The sequence below is a fragment of the Neofelis nebulosa genome, chromosome 8, assembly GCF_028018385.1.
Source record: "Neofelis nebulosa isolate mNeoNeb1 chromosome 8, mNeoNeb1.pri, whole genome shotgun sequence".
Classification (NCBI taxonomy): domain Eukaryota; kingdom Metazoa; phylum Chordata; class Mammalia; order Carnivora; family Felidae; genus Neofelis; species Neofelis nebulosa.
In genome coordinates, this window is record NC_080789.1 from 29538482 (window position 1) to 29555525 (window position 17044).

The window sequence follows — 17044 nt, forward strand, 5'->3', positions numbered from 1 at the left end:
AAAATATACTCAAAGGTCTTTGTTTAGGAGGGTTTTTTGCTTTTATTTTTGTTCTGTCCTATCAAGAAATGGAGTTGGAATTGCTTCAAAGAGGCAGGAGTGAAATGAGTCAATGTTGGTGGCCCTATCGTGACAGGGCCTGTGGGGAAGGTGTTCTCCAAAAGTTAAGAGAATGAGCATTATTGCCAGTTGCACCATCGTGGAGATTGAAGCCTTAGTCAAATGTAGCATCTCTCATATGGTGATGTTTAAATGCATTCTAACAAGCCTAGACTTTAGATGCCAGACACTCAAAACTTCAGCAAAAGAACTACAGCCATGGTATACAGGGATTTAAGAGAAGGTCTTGAGTGGGCCATCTGGGCAGGCACAAGGAGCAATCAGAGAGGTAGCCATGATAGATTAATGACACAACAAACATAAATGATGGTAAAATGATAAAGATTGACTCTTCCAACTACCTAGCAGCCAGAGGCTATTTCATAATTGATTTGATTAAGAAAATCAAGGAGAGTGACCATTTTTACCTCAAAAGCTATGCAACAGATTTATATTATTATAAACACATCATATTTTCATAATTTCCAACATCAGTAAAAATAGATCTGTGCAAGAACTAAGAAACGGTACATCTCTGTCATTCCTCCTGAAAGTTCCCTGAGAATGTCCACCGGAACATCATGAAATGAGTCCAGTATAAGATCTTAGGAGATGTAGAAGGCAAGAACTGGAACTAAGTACTTAAACTCGCACACACACACACACACACACACACACACACACACATTATAAATGTGCTCATAGGGACATGAATATAAACAAAACAAAAGAAATATATTTCAAATTGTCAGTTAAAATTATTGACAGTGGAAAACATAGGTGAGGAAGAACACTTGATTTCTCATTCCATAAAAGAGGAGACAAAGTTAATGTTTACTTTTTAATAAAACAAGTATGAAAAAATAAAAGATAAATAAACATTGATCTGTAATCACAAGGAACCTCTTCAATCTGTAACTTGTAAATATCATATTATTAAGAAAATATGTCTCAAACTTGGAAATAGAAGGGATCATTTTATTCTCTAAGGGTCATGCAGTGGTACTTCATATCTCTAAGTGCACGTACCTCTGACCTCCCATTCACTATTCATCAGTGTACTTTACAGCTGTGAAGCAAAGATATTAATTTGTAGAAAACCAATAGTAATGGAAATAATTGTCATGCTGCAGAAAATAAAATGATTCTTGCCTCATAGCTTTGCAAATAAATTTTATTTGGTAAGATTCAAATGATACCAGCAAAATTAAGATTTAATGTCCTCTATGAAATTAATCAGTTTTGTATCTAAATTAGCAATCTAATTGAAGCATCCTGTCCTCTGCCATAATAAATACTTGTATTTTCTCCTATTCGCTTTGGATCTGCCTTATCAAGTTGCTGGCTTCCTCATTAGTGGATTAAATAGATCTTTGACACAGGCTCACTTTCTATTTGTAGGGCAGTCATCTTTAAATTTTTGGAAATTATACATGTTAGTGCCTCTTGGTACTTTTCTTGGTACTTAGATCCTTGTTAAACTAACTGTCAGAATTCATCACTCTTGGAAGAATACCATCACAAAATTCTCCTGGCTGGCCATGGCTTCCACAATTTTTGTAACAAAATATCTATGAATGGAAAGAGAAAATGGGAAGTTATATAAACAAAAAAGGTTAATGGTTAATATCGTTATTGATATTTTGGCTAAAGGTATTTAGAAAATTAAATGAGGTAAGGGAAAGCATAGAATGATCACTTACTTATTCAAAAAAAATTTACTGGTGTGCCTGGGTGGCTCAGTCAGTTAAGTGTACAATTTTGGCTTAGGTCATGATCTCACAGTTCGTGAGTTCGAGCCCCGCGTCAGACTCTGTGTTGGCAGCTCAGAGCCCGCAGCTTGCTTCGATTCTGTGTCTGCCTCTCTCTCTCTCTCTCTCTGCCCCTCCCCCACTCATGCTCTGTCTCCCTCTCTCTCTCTCAAAAATAAACATTAAAAAAATTTAAAAAATATATTACTGAATTAGAGTACATAACCATGAAAGATATGTAACGATATTTCTAAATGTGACTATATTCTCAAAATTAATATATATTAAAATAGACTTTTTCTTTCCATTTGACATGAAGTTCTATGAGTTTTAACACATGCATAGTTTCACACAACCACTACCACAATCAGGGAACACGATTGTTCCATTACTCCAGGCTCTACATTAGATGCCCAGAACTTATTCCTCTGTATTTGTACCCTAAACCAACATCTTCTCATCTGGACACCCCCACATGCCAGCGCCTGGCAACCACCCATCTGCTATTTCTGTGAGTTCAGCGTTTTTAGATACCACATATAACCGAAATCATACAGAATTTGTTTTAACATACTGCCCTCAAGTTTCATCCATGTCTTTGCAAGTGGTATATTTGAATGCCCTCTCTCAGGACATTCCTGGAAATTCCCTTTTATTTCTAATGTGCTGAGTTTTTGGTTTTGGTTTTTATAATCTGATATTGAATTTTGTCAAACGCCTTCCTTGTATAAATTGGTAAGCTCATATTTTTTCTTTTAGTCCGTGAATAGGGTGGATTACTTTGAGTAATTTTTCACATATTGAACCAATCTTGTACTTCCAAGATAAGTTGTTCTTGATGATGGTGTATTTATTATTCTCTTTATATGTTTTTGAGTTTGATGTACTGGTATTACATTGAGATTATTTGGATCTATGTTCACAAGGAATATGTATCTGTAGTTGTCTTTTCATCTGCTGTGTTTGTAGAGTTTTGGTATCAGGTTAATTCTGATCTCATAAAATGAGTTGCTTTCACTCCTATTATTTGGAAGAGATTGTGTAGCTTTGGTGTTATTTATTACATATTTTATAGAATTTTTCAGTGAAACTATTTGGAGCTACAAACCATGTTTTTCAGAAAGTTTTAGATTACAAACTAGATTTAATTACTATATAACACTACTCAACTTCTCTCTTTTTCCATGAGTGAATTTTCATACCTTGAGACTTTCAAAGAATTGCCTTATTTCACCTTAGCTGCTCTATTTATGTGTTTAAGTTCTTCACATTTTTTGTTTTCATTAATTAGCTCTAAGATCTGCGATGATATCCCTCTTTCATTTCTATTGGTGATTTGTGTCTTTTCCGTTTTTTGTCCATCTACTTTAAAAATTACTAGTTTTTGATATTTGAAAATATAAATATATAAATATATGTTGAAAAGAATATGTAATTTTATGTAAGTGTATATATTCATCATACATGTATATTTATATAGATAGATACATGTACATATAAATACAGATAGGTTGATAGATGGATACAATTGGGGCAAAGCATAAATAATTGGTGAATCTGATCCTTGTACTAATTTTATAATTTTTCTTTAAATTTGAAATTATCAAGACAAGTAACAAAATAAGTCAACAAGTAGAAACACTAAACATGGAGAAGCAAGAGGAGGAGAATCAGAATATTACACAATCACCAGGGCACCTTAGACTTTCTGGAGGAACGGTAGAGCGTGGGATTTCTTTACCTGTGCTTTGTGAACCGTTATGTACCATGCTAGATGTTCACTAATATTAATTAAAGTCTGCATAGAGAAATTTTAGATGAAAAAATTTAAATTACTGAGTATATTTTAAAAAGAAGGGGGAAAAGACAGAGTGTGTGTTTTGCTTGCGTGAGATTCTGTAAGTCTCTCCTTGCTTTGCCATAATTTCTCTGTGTGCCATCGCCGAGGTCAGTCAGGCTCAGGTCCACCCACATCTACTTTCAGAAATGAAGGAGGGCTATCTAGCCACAGTCTTGATTTCAATTTCACCAGTAACTTTAAAATAATATGTAAAATATTTGGACCTTTCTGCTTGTTTATGAGATCTGTAAGTGAGAATAGCTTACTGAATTGTGCTCATGCAAACCTAACTGACCCAGGCCACTTTAATTCAGTTGAATGAATCCCTCTTTGCCTTTTTCTCTGTCTCTGTCTCTATTTCTCTTTCTGTCTCTTATTCTTTCTCATCTGCTGTATGTTTAGGATATATTATGGCATACATATGGATATACAAATATTCTGCTTTCTTAGGGAATGGATCAGTGACTTCTGTGATGCAAATATTACCTGGGCTGCTAAACCATTTTAGCCCAACTATGTGTTTAATCACAACTCGAAGTATCCGCCCAAAAGTGACTCATTTTAAGAGCTCAGCTGTGCACTAAAAGAGAGACGGGATGTTGTCTGCCTTTGATGAATGTATTATCAACGCCGATAATTTCTACTAGTGTCAAGATATCCTTCACAACTTTTTTTTTAAATAGCTGATTTGAGCTTTAAGTAGCTGAATCTACCAAATTCCACTAAAACGTGTAATTTCGTTCAGATTCATTCATGTGCTTCCTAGATAATGCAATCCAATGTATTTAATGAAAAGCCTTTTCCTGAACTCAGAAATGACCTCAGGTATTATTTTATATTGATTATCAACCTATGTCTACGGGCATGACTAAAAATTTCAATTCATAATGATTTTGATTCCTACATATAGATGCTCAATTTAGACAACATGGAAAGATATACACGGTCATGCACTGAGAATGCAACAGCAGGTTTAATGTTAAAAGTAGTAAAAAAATAACGTGGACACCATCCTTGCTTATGGCCATAGCTGGAGATTAACTCTTGCATGTGATCAAATTTGCCAGGCTATAGAAAGTAGGAAAAGAATTCTAAATAACGCATTAAAAAATCTCGTTTGAAGCTTCCCCCACGCCCCCCCCCCCCAGAATAAATACATATGTGTCTTGTAAAAAAAGAGACTAATTCGTTTTGAGATATTGCTTTAAATATACCAGGCATTCTTTCAGGGGCAGGAAGAAAATGACAGTGACATCTTATCTTATATTTCATTAAGCAAATAAATGTATTAGGATGGTCAGGATTAAAGGCTTCTTATCATTGAAGCTTAGAAAATTAACCATTTCTATCTATAAATGAATAAACTGGAATATTTTGGTAAGTTACACCATATCCCACATGTGAATGCCCTTTATTTACAAAATAAGTAATTCCTTCCAAAAATTCATTATGTTTAAGAAGAATTGAGATGTGCCCTTTAAAAATACTGCCTGCCTCAAGTCTATCAAGCTTAATGACAGTGACACTTTACATATTGAAAAATAAACAAAATATCTCAGCAGATTTTTCTTCCCCCAATGCTATATAAGCAGTTTTTCCACTTGTTAAAAAATGTTTTGTCCTCCTAAAGTTTACTTGTCAGAAACAATAAAAAACAAAGACGGATTTTATACTTTAAATTATGCTAGCCTTAGGTAAAATATCTTTTAAAGCCTACTGCTTCCTCCTTTTCTGTTATTAAAGGTTACTGGCAATATGGAAATACATTAAAAAGTCACTTTTATAATATTGTAGAAATTGGGGTAAAAGATGCATGAAGCAATAATGTGTGTATGAAGTCGAATTTGTAAATCAAGGGAGATACTCACCTATTTTTGCATGAATATTAATAATAAAGTATATATAAACTGTAAATAAAATAAGTTTATTTAGGCCATCAACAGGGTATTTAATTTTAAGTCCTTTCTCAATAGAAGCTTGGACAGAATTTCAATAAAAATAAATTATCACTCAGAAGTATAATAACACTGGGAAAAAGATTTCATCTGGAAGTATATGGTGAGCTTTATTTATTATCAAACCCAACATTCTTAAAGGCCACTTGGGAGTAATTTATGGGAATGGTAACTAATGAGTTATAAGAAATCGTCTATCAGTAGAAAGTGTGGTACAGTTTGTGGGAATATTACATAGTAGTAACATTGAAAATTTAACACATAGAGAAAAAGGCTTGCGTTTTGTGACAATTTAGTTTATTGGATTTATGAGAATATTTTTAGAGGAATACAATATATATTTACTTTCTATCATTTGTTTAATGTGCAATAATACAATGCTAATTTCTCTTATTATATTTAAAATAAACCATAAGATATTTTATATTTGAATAGTAACAGTAGTGGTCCTATAAGTACATGCTCTTCTAATCTTTTTTTTTTTTTTTTTTACACACTTTATTGTCTAGAACTTAAAATCTAAGCATGCTCTGAATCATGATCATTTCTGGCTTTGTAAACTTACAATTTGACAATAAACTCCTATGACTCAGCGAACTGACAATAACAGAGGGACGATGTGGCACTCTGAGAATTAGTTTACTAGTGAAGGCCTCTGGGAGACTGAGAGCCATTTATCTCGCGGAGGAAATGCTGTAGGCTTACATAGGGTAGCAATAGAGAGAGGCAGTGGTGGAGGAAGTGGAGAAACATTGGATATAAGACAATTGTGAGAGAAGGAAGGATCCCTAGGATGAGCTTCTGGATATTTGCTGCATATTTCTCTGGCAAAGCCTACATGTACTCAGACTATCTTCAGGTTTCTGAATAATCAAGGAAAGAAGTCAACACACAGTTGAAAGTGCCTACCGACGACCCAGTGGCTTTGACAGGTCAGCCATAATCATTTCATTCTCTGTTCCCAGGTGAGAACTTGGAAGTAAGGTAAGTTTGGAAGTAAGGCCAGTACCTATAGATGAAGCCAGTATGGGAGGTTACATTTTGCCTAGAGGTCCAGGTGTTGTTGGCATCCAGCCAGTGAGAGCCTAATACGAAGAGTAAAGCTAAGCAGAGGATAAACCTGTAATGTTGATAAACAAACAAACAAACAAACAAACAAACAAAAAATCCTAGTGAAAAGAAAGAGTGGCTTAACACAGATAAAAGGATCTGTAATGCAAAGCCAGAAGACTGAGTAAATCAAACAGACAAATAGGAGGACAGCTTCAGAATATCCAAGAATTTCAACTGCTCTTAAAAACACCATGACCATGACACTTAGGCTTGTTTAAAGAGCCAGGAAAAATGGAAATCATACCAAAGTTCTCTAACTTTGTCTGGCCTGAGATTTTCATGTGTATAGGAATGTTCTGAAATGGAACCTGTGTAGGCTTCGTTCTTTCCCAGAGAGGAAAGCACCAGAACTAACTAGAGTGTCAGTGTGAATCCCAAAGCATCTCTTTGATGTTCTCAGTCCCTTCGTCTATAGTCATGGAAATCGAATGCTGGTTTTTTGAATAGGGTATCTATTGACACAGTATTTGTTCTGATTCTTTTTCTAAGGGACTGACTGAGAGGTGAAAGTTTTGGGAAAATAATAAAGAATAAACCCAAAGACAGAAATAAGGCATGCTGGATGAAGGGTTTCAGTGACTTTTTTTTTTCTTTTAATTCAAATTCAGCTTTGATCAAGTAGAGGTAAAAGTTGTGTTGACTATATAAAACACAGAAAAGGAAGTGTATATGGATAAACATCACACTGAATATAGTCTATAAAACTAAGCTGTAAGAATTCTTCTGTTATTCACATATTCTAAGATTTAGCTAAAACATCCCCTCCAGCCATTGATCTGTGTATTGTCAGCTAAAAAAATATCATTATTATCTGGACCAGATAGTGGTCTAGGAACTATGGATATAGCAATGAACTAGTAAAAATCCATTCTATGCAGAAAATTGAAATTCCCAGGTCTGATAAAAGAACATTGGACGTCACTGATGAGGGAGCATGGGGCAAGCTGAGGGCAAAGTACAGGCTAACAGTACCCTCCCCTGAGGTGGGATATGTGTGATGTTCTTTGGATACTCCTGGCTACCCAAGAACAAAGGAAAGGTGGTGAAGTGCTTGCCATGGTGATGTGGGAAACTAAGGCAAATGAAAAACTGAAATCTGCTGCCTGCGGCCCATTGACAACAGCCCTTGAAACAGGCAGAGTGAGCTCTGCCTCGATAATGACACTTTGCAAGGGAAAAAGGTAACCCTGGCTTAACATTATCCTGACTCCCCAGAATCCTGTAAGTCTACTTTACATATAAAAATTCCCTTGGAAACTTCCTTTATCTCAATTCCCCCAAGATGTATGTTGGCAATCATACTTCAAACTTATGACCCCCTGATAGACATCTGAAGGGTCTCACGACTGAGGTTTTTCTAAAGGGTAATAAATGGCATTTTCCTAACACCTGGCCCATCAAAGTCCTGGAAGCCTTGCTTCCAAAATACCTTACAGACTTTATCCCTAACCCCCTCTCAACCTGAAGGTATATAATCAGTTACCCGTCACAAACCCAGTGCTGCTCTTTCTGCCCACAGATCCTGTCCCAGTGCTTTAATAAAATCACCTTTTTGCACCAAAGATGTCGTCAAGAATTCTTTCTTGGCAGTCAGCTCCAAACCTGCCACCATCACCCCAAGCCCCATCAGTCATTGTTGATTGTGTTTAAATTTTGGAATACTGCCTTGTGCCTTGCCAGGGTGGTGTTACTTCTAGCCTGCAGGTCAGTAGGACAACTCTCTTTGTTCTCTTCCCACCATGGCTTTACCTCCGAATGTCTCAGAATCTTGCTCAATTGTTGAAGAATACAGGACTTGTCTTGCTGTCGGTCTTTGGATTATCACAGTCAAATATCAGTGTGTTATATGGTCATAAAGTTCTCAGACTGAAGAATTTACTTGAATGAGTCTGCCTCTGTTACGCCAAAATTAGATGTGGGCAAGGTATCCACTCTTTGATTTAGCTTTAAATGTATACATTATAAATTACTGAATTTCTTGAAGAAAGAAACCAGATTAAATTCTTTGGCAAGAATTACAAGTCTGGCTCTGCACTAGCTGCTCCAGGATTATTTGGTGGTCCAAATGTATTATTTGTGTTCCAAGGACCACCCGAAGTAGTATCTGATGTCTCAAACTTAGTTTTGATAGTCAATAGCACTCAATACCATGTGGGTTAATTTGCCTTAACCCAGAAATAAATACCTGCAAAAACTGATAATAGGGATTTACGAGGTGGACACCTGGATCACAATGTGGTATAAATAGACTTTCCACTGTTTGGGAGAATCTATTTTGATCCACTGGGAAAATCTTTCCCCAAGGGTTGGGGAAAGCCATTACTGAGGCAGAAGTAAGTAGGGTCGTGGTGGATGCAAGGCTAGAATTAACAAAAGGCAAGAAATTTCACTAACCTTTCCTGATATAGTCATTGAGGAGCTCAGGATAGAGAAATGGAGCACGAAAGGGGTTAACAACATTCATAGAGCCCCAAGAATCACTGAATATCCTTGAATGCTTCAGAGTTTTTAAATGGGACCACTGATAGCACGTTGATGCCTTGGTTAAGGAGGAATTTCTCCTTTTGAATTTTAGCACACACTAGTACACATTTTCTGGGGTGGTGCTCCAGCAATGGCACCTACCCAGATCAGGGATTAATGAGCAATTTTTCAAGTACGTTTAAATGAAACTTCCATTCAGGAGATTATATAGGATCTTTATATATATATAGCATCTCTCAAACATGTCTTAGGAAATGTTTTCACAATGTTAATAATTGGGTTTTAATGAGAAATAAAGTGAGTTCCTATTGATATAGCTGATACGTTTTTAACCTTTAAGGGCATATTATTGGAATCAAGGAAAATAAAGAAATAATCTTAAAAAATTGAAATCTCACAATCATGACTTTAATTAAATTTAAAGTTATAGTCTAGTGTGCTCTACTTTTTATAGCTAAATTAGGGATGCATATGGTATTTTGAGAAGTCGGGTTGTAAGCATAGTATGCTGATGTTTATGGGACAACATAGTACATAAAAAGCCTCCATTAGTGCATTGCTTTCATTGCCCAGTAATTATCCATTTAAGTGTTTTTCCATTGCCCACTTTTCAACAACTGTAAGGCATCTTGCAATTAAGGCACATATTTTAATATCTTTATACATTAATATCTTAATATTTTAATATCTTACCACCTTATAGACTAACATCAGCCTGGATCTTTCCTATTCACTTTACTAAGTGGGCAATCAATACATTTTATGAAATGCATCAGAGTATGACTCAGCTAAACTTACTGGTATAGCAACTAGTGAAACATCACATGGCAGTAGCTCACTCAAACTGTAGAAAAATTCTCGGGTGGAAATAAGCAAGCACTTCATTCTTAAATTTGAAGAGGCAAACCTAGAAACTGAAGGCAAATTTCATACGTCGCTACGTCTTTGAATGTTCTAATAAATGACACAGATGGAAAGAAATTACTAACAGGAGCTACATATTGAAAGTCAAATGAGGTGCAGAAGTGTGAAGGTCATGGTTGACTAGGACATGATGAGATGTACATAATGTAGGGGGTATGGGTAGATACGTAAATGCAGTGGGGTAATGAGTTGTATTAAAAGAGAAGTAATTGGAGAACCATATATAAGCATTGTAATGAGATGCCTAAGCCATAGAAAAGTTAGATTTTAAGAAAGAAAACTGCAGGGAGGCATAAGGAAGCACCTTTTGATCCTTGTCATCTTATGTAACCACTGGGAAAGGCTCTTCCCACCCTCATAGCCCCAAGCCTATTCCTTGCTTTGCCCCCAGAAAATCAATTTATGATTTTCTTGTCTGGGAAAATTGCTTATATTTCTGTAATAGCACCTCTCAGAAGGATAAGGTGATTTGGTCAAGAGGTGGCTGAGGTGGTTGAATTAATTAAAACTGCACTTTGACTAAGGTAATTTTGTGTGGAATCTTTCTTTTCTTTCTTTCTTTCTTTCTTTCTTTCTTTCTTTCTTTCTTTCTTTCCTTCTTTCTTTTTCTTTTTGCATTTAAATGACAAATGGATCCAAATGTCATTGCCAATAATGGAAAACAAAATAAAAACAGCAAGCTCTTTCTATTGAGTCTAATTATTACTGAGACTTTTATCTTGACGAAAAATGCTTTAAAAGATACCCGTAGCAAAACTTATAATGAGGAGACACATATTAGGTCAATAGAGTAATTAAATCTAATTTATCAACTTTGAGATTGTTTGTAATATTTTTAACTTGGAAAATAAGCAAATTTACAGAGCAAGCATTGTTTCCAATCCTCTTTTTCAGCCAGCTTAAGTAAATAAAAATAATTTATCCTTACATGTATAATATATGCTTAACACTACATAAGGGAGGCAAACCTCTACCTCTTCCCATGTTAGGTTTTCATCTGGGACTTTTATACAGAAAGACAGATTAACAAGAGAAAAACAAATTATATGTATATATGTATGTATATATACATATATATATATATATATATATATATATATATATATATTTAAGTTTACTTATTTATTTTGAGAGAGAGAGAGCAGGGGAGGGGCAGAGACAGAGGGAAAGAATCTCAAGAAGGCTCTGTACTGACAGCACAGAGCTGGAGGAGGGGCGCAATCCCAGGAACCCCGAGATCATGACTTGAGCCAAAATCGAGATGGAGGCTTAATCCACTGAGCCCCCCACCAGCCCCAAAACAAATAATTTGTTAATGTGTGCAGTGCACATCACATGGGAGAAACATAAACCAAAAGTAACTCAAATTGCAGCTTAGAATTCCAGTTTATATAACTGTATTCTTCCATAAAGAACATGCACTTGCAGAGGAATTACAGGACAGAGCAAAACAATTCTAAACTTCCAGGAGCAGCAAACTGTGGCAAAGTAAATGTATGGGGCGGGGGGTGGAGGTAATGGAATAATTTGTTTGCAGATTCCTCCGGTGCCATCTCTGGGATGATAAGTCTGTCTCCAGTTAAAGGAAAATTTATATCCTGCCTTTAGGCAGAAAAGGGAGAGCTTTTTCTGGGTTTGCTGCTTCTTAATTGTCTTCAATTCAGTATGATTTTTATGTCAAAGAGGCATATTTGGGGGTGACATATTCTGGTTTCTTTCAACTAGAAAAAGGGAAAAAATAACTAAAAAGAGGGAAATGAAAGCCATATTCAATTTCAACAAAGGAATTCTCTGTTAAAATTTTGGCATGTATCTTTAACTCGATACAAGTTCATTTCCTGAATATTTGTAATATTAACTTCACTGCACTCCTTTTTTAAATGACTCACATTGAAATGCTTGGAGGCAAAGACTTTGGTGTCAGAATGAAGTTCAAATCTTGAAGTAGTTATATGGCATCAAATTATTACTTGGTTTTATGGCTGTTGGCATTTGCATGTTAGTTTATTTCCTATGAAGCAGAACAAAATGTGTTTTTATTACATATTTGATTTGATATTGCAATTTTTCATTCTAGAATTTCCACTTTGTATTCATATGAGTGTATTTTTGAAATCTAGTTGAGCATAGTTATAATAAATGCTTTAAAATCCTTGTCTGGGGTTGTCTCCATTGGTTATTTTATATCTTGAGAAGGGGTTATATTCTCTTGGTTGCTCATATGTCAAGTAATTTTGCATTGAACACTAAACATTTCAAATGTTCTATTGTGGAGACTCTGGATCGTGTTATATTATTTTGAAGAATGTTGATTTTTTTTAAGCAGGAAATTAATTTGATTGGATTCAAACTACAAACTGACTCTTGGGTGGCAGCTTAAATCACAGTTCAGTTCTCCCTTCTCCCCAGGTCATAGCTAGGCTTCTCCCCCGCACCCCCGCCCCTGCCGTCCCTAATCTGTAGGTCAAGGTTTAGCCAAAGTGTTAGAATTTATACAAATAATTTAGGGGCACTTCCCGTCTGGATTATTTTTTTCCTTTAGTTTCCAACAGATGTGATTGTTCTGAAATCTTTTTCTTCTTCAAGCCAGAAAGAATGACTTATCAGAGTTTTAGCCACATCTGAGGCAGTACAACTTCTTATTCTAAGGCTAAACTTAGAAAGTACACACACACACACACACACACACACACACACACACAGAAAACACATGCTTTGTGTTTCTTCCAAGGGTCAAATCTCCTCTAGAATTTGCCTGATATTTTTCACTCTCCAGAGCCTTCAGTATTTATTTTGATATTTCTTTTTTTTTTTATCAGAGTTTATAGTTCTTATCTGTGGTAGTGTCAGTTGGTTAAGAATTTCCTTTCCTAGGGGCGCCTGGGTGGCGCAGTCGGTTAAGCGTCCGACTTCAGCCAGGTCACGATCTCGCGGTCCGTGAGTTCGAGCCCCGCGTCAGGCTCTGGGCCGATGGCTCAGAGCCTGGAGCCTGTTTCCGATTCTGTGTCTCCCTCTCTCTCTGCCCCTCCCCCGTTCATGCTCTGTCTCTCTCTGTCCCAAAAATAAAATAATAAAAAAAAAAAAAAAAAAAAAGAATTTCCTTTCCTATATCTATAGATCTATAGATCTATCTATAGATCTATAGATAGATCTATAGATCTATATATATCTAAAAGATATCTTTTATCTCTCAGACAGAGAGAGAGAGAGAGAGAGAGAGAGAGAGAGATTTGACTAGTTGTTATAGATAGTATGTTGTTTAGAGACTGCTTTCCTAGAAAATGTATAATTGAAGATGCTAAGAGGATCTGAGTATCTGATACTCAAAATCCATCAAGAAAAATATATACCTTAATAAATTATCATTAGTGCCTTAAAGATCCCTAATGATATAGCAAACACTAAAGACAGAGAAACAAGGAGAGGAAAATATAGTGTTAAGTTGTAGTGAGTGACCACAGTTTGGTTTAAGAATCTGATTCCTTGGGCATTGGAAAAAGAACTGTTCCAACAATCACTAATAACTTAACCAAAACGGGCCATGTGGCAAACTGCAGCTAGCTGCCAAGACCATCTGGACAGTCAAGCTTCCTAATGTATTCAGCCTTTATTGTGGATCAGCAAATTCCATATGATTTCACCAGGCTCCCCAGTTGCACAGACTGTGAAATGGGCCGTCAGACCCATTCTGATCTAACTCCCACAGGAAGAGTCCTTAATTTGGTTTCCTTCTCTCAGAGGCAACTGGCCCAGGGGATCCAGCCAGCCCAGCCCCAGTCTAGCTTAGGAAATCAATGAAGCTGAGCTTTGACTACTCTAAATATTTAAACGTCTGAGGGAATAGCCCTATCCTTTCTTCCCTGTTTTTTTACCTTTTCTTTCTAGATGACTTCATCCATTCCCACAACCTTATTACCTCTATATGCTAATGACTACCAAATTTATATCAGTAACACTCTTTTCTCTCATGAGTTCCAAATTGGAACACCCAACTGCCTATTTTACATCTATTTTAAATGTCTCACAGATATCTCAAATTTAACATGTCAAAAATCAAACACTTAATTTCTACTTCCCTCCTTCTCAAACCTTCATCTTCTCCAAACTTTCTCTAATGAGTTATTCAAGTCAAAGGCCTAGGCTCATCTCATTCCAATTTTAAAAAGTTGTAGAAATCTATGGGGAAAAAAGACAAATAATGCACTGGAAAATTAAGCAAAGAATATGAACAGATAGTTCACTGGCCATATATATGAAAACATTAAAATTTACCTATTTTAAGAGGAATACATTATTTTAAAATATCATTCATCACATATCCAAAGGACAAATTTTCCAAAACTCTAAAAATTACCATTAACTGTGAGGTCAACACACAAACAATAGGACATCCCTTCTGGAGGAAGTAAATATCTGGCAATGTCTACCAAAATTACAGATGTGTTTACCCTTTAAGCCAGAAATCCCACCTCATGTAATCTAAATAACACCTGGGGTCTTCTAATATATATACATAGTTGTTAGCCGTGGCTTTCTTCAGAACAAATTATTGGAAACAATATATTGGGGTGAGGGGCAACCCACGAACTATAAGGGTTATTTTAATAGGTTTGTTTGTATAGGTCCATTCCGGTGTCAACTCCCAGTCTCTGGTGATAAAAATGTTCTTCCCTTCTTGGTATAAGGAGGGCACTTACTCATGGGAGATTTTATGACCCGATTTTAGGTAGAAAAGGGAGGTCAGAAAGCCCTTCCTGCAACTGCTGTCTCTCAGGTACTTTCAGCTCAAAATAATCAACATGCCAAAGCAGTATATTTTGGGGCGGCATGTTCTGAATCCTTCAATGATAACATTATATTTTATTTGGATCAGTATGACAGCAGTGTGGAAGACGGATTGCTAAGTTTAAGTCAGAAAAGGCATTTAAAAATCACAAATGATAGACCACACTTAAGTGGTCAATTATTTTTTGACAAACATGTCAAGGTAATTTATTATGGAAAAAAATTGTCTTTTCAGAAAATAGGGCTAGAACACAGATTTCTGAGTGTGTGTGTGCATGTGTGTGTGTGTGTGTGTGTGTGTGGCAGCAGGGGGTGAGGGTGGGGATGAGGAATGAACCTAGACCCTGATTTAGCACTACACACAGAAATTAACTTGAAGTATACCATAAACCTAATATAAGACACAAAACTAATAAATTTTTAAAAGAGAACACGGTAGAAAATATTTATGCTGGGGCGCCTGGATGGCGCAGTCGGTTAAGCGTCCGACTTCAGCCAGGTCACGATCTCGCGGTCCGTGAGTTCGAGCCCCGCGTCAGGCTCTGGGCTGATGGCTCGGAGCCTGGAGCCTGTTTCCGATTCTGTGTCTCCCTCTCTCTCTGCCCCTCCCCCGTTCATGCTCTGTCCCTCTCTGTCCCAAAAATAAAATAAAAAACATTAAAAAATTTAAAAAAAAAAAAAAAAAAAAAAAAAAAAAAAAAAAGAAAATATTTATGCTATTGAGTAAGGCACAATCTTAAACAGGACATCAAAAAGCACAAATTGCAACAGTTGTAAGAGAAAACATTTGATAAAATGGACTTCATTAAGATTAAAAATTTATACTCTTCAGAAGGTACAGTTAAGGAAGTGAAAATGCGTGCCAGAAATTACAAAAACTACATATAAAAATACATATTTGACAGATGGTTTGCATCCAGAATATATTTTTAAAAACCTCATACAATAAAACGACTCATTTACAACAGGACAAATTAGGGGCCCCTGGGTGGCACAGTCAAGCATCAGATTCTTGATTTCGGCTCAGGTCATGATCTCACAGTTCAAGGGATGGAGCCCTATGTTGGGCTCTGTGGAGTCTGCTTGGCATATTCTCTCTCCCTCTCTCTCAGCCCCTCCCCCACTTGCACAATCTATATATCTCTCTAAATAAATAAATAATACACACACAAACAAACATATTAAAAAGGCGGGGCAAGTTATTAGAATAAGCACTTTACAAAAGAAGATATCTACATAGCCAATAAATTCATAAAAAGTTACTAAGCATCGCTATTCATCAGGGATATGCAAACTGAGACCACAATGAGATCCTACTCCCACCCATAAGAATTGCCAAGGTTAAAACAAAAACAAAAACAGTTAACAAGGATGTGCTGGAGACAGTGACAAGCACTTGAAACTTTTGCATTCTTGGTGAACTACCCAGCATGCAGCCCCTTTGGAAAATAATTTGATAGTTTCTTTTAAAGTTAAACATGTACTTTCCGTATGACTCAGAGGCACTTTCCGTATTTTCCCACTAGAAATGAAAACATATGCCCACATAAAGACTTGTATGTAAATGTTAATAGCAGAATTGTGAATAATAGCCAAAACGAAACAAATCAAATGCCCTTCACTGATTAATGAATAAAATGTGCTAATATCTGTACTAAGGAACACTACTTTGTAACCATAGAGAGTTAGAGGGATATCAGGGTTTACGAAGGGAAAAAATATGACCACAGGAGCTAGTAACACCCAGCAAACTTTACTGAGTGGCTTTTAGACAGGGTTGCAGAGGAAGAAAATCCTTCATGGCAGGAGACTGTTCCTGAGGTTTATAGCGAGGGGGCTACCATCCAGGAGGAGAGGCAAGGTCCTATAGAGGACAGGGAGATTAGAGAGGAGACTTAAGTGTCTAGTTGATATCTCTCAGCAGCATAGCGGGGCATCTGTAAATCAGTGATCAGTCACCTCTAAATGGCAACAGTGGCTCTGGTTTTTATAACCATAATGCTCTATCTCAATAATGTTCAGCAGATACTGAGTGAAATTTCTCAAGGTATGTAAAGCAAGCAGATCCTAAATGCCTAGAAACCTGTTTGTCA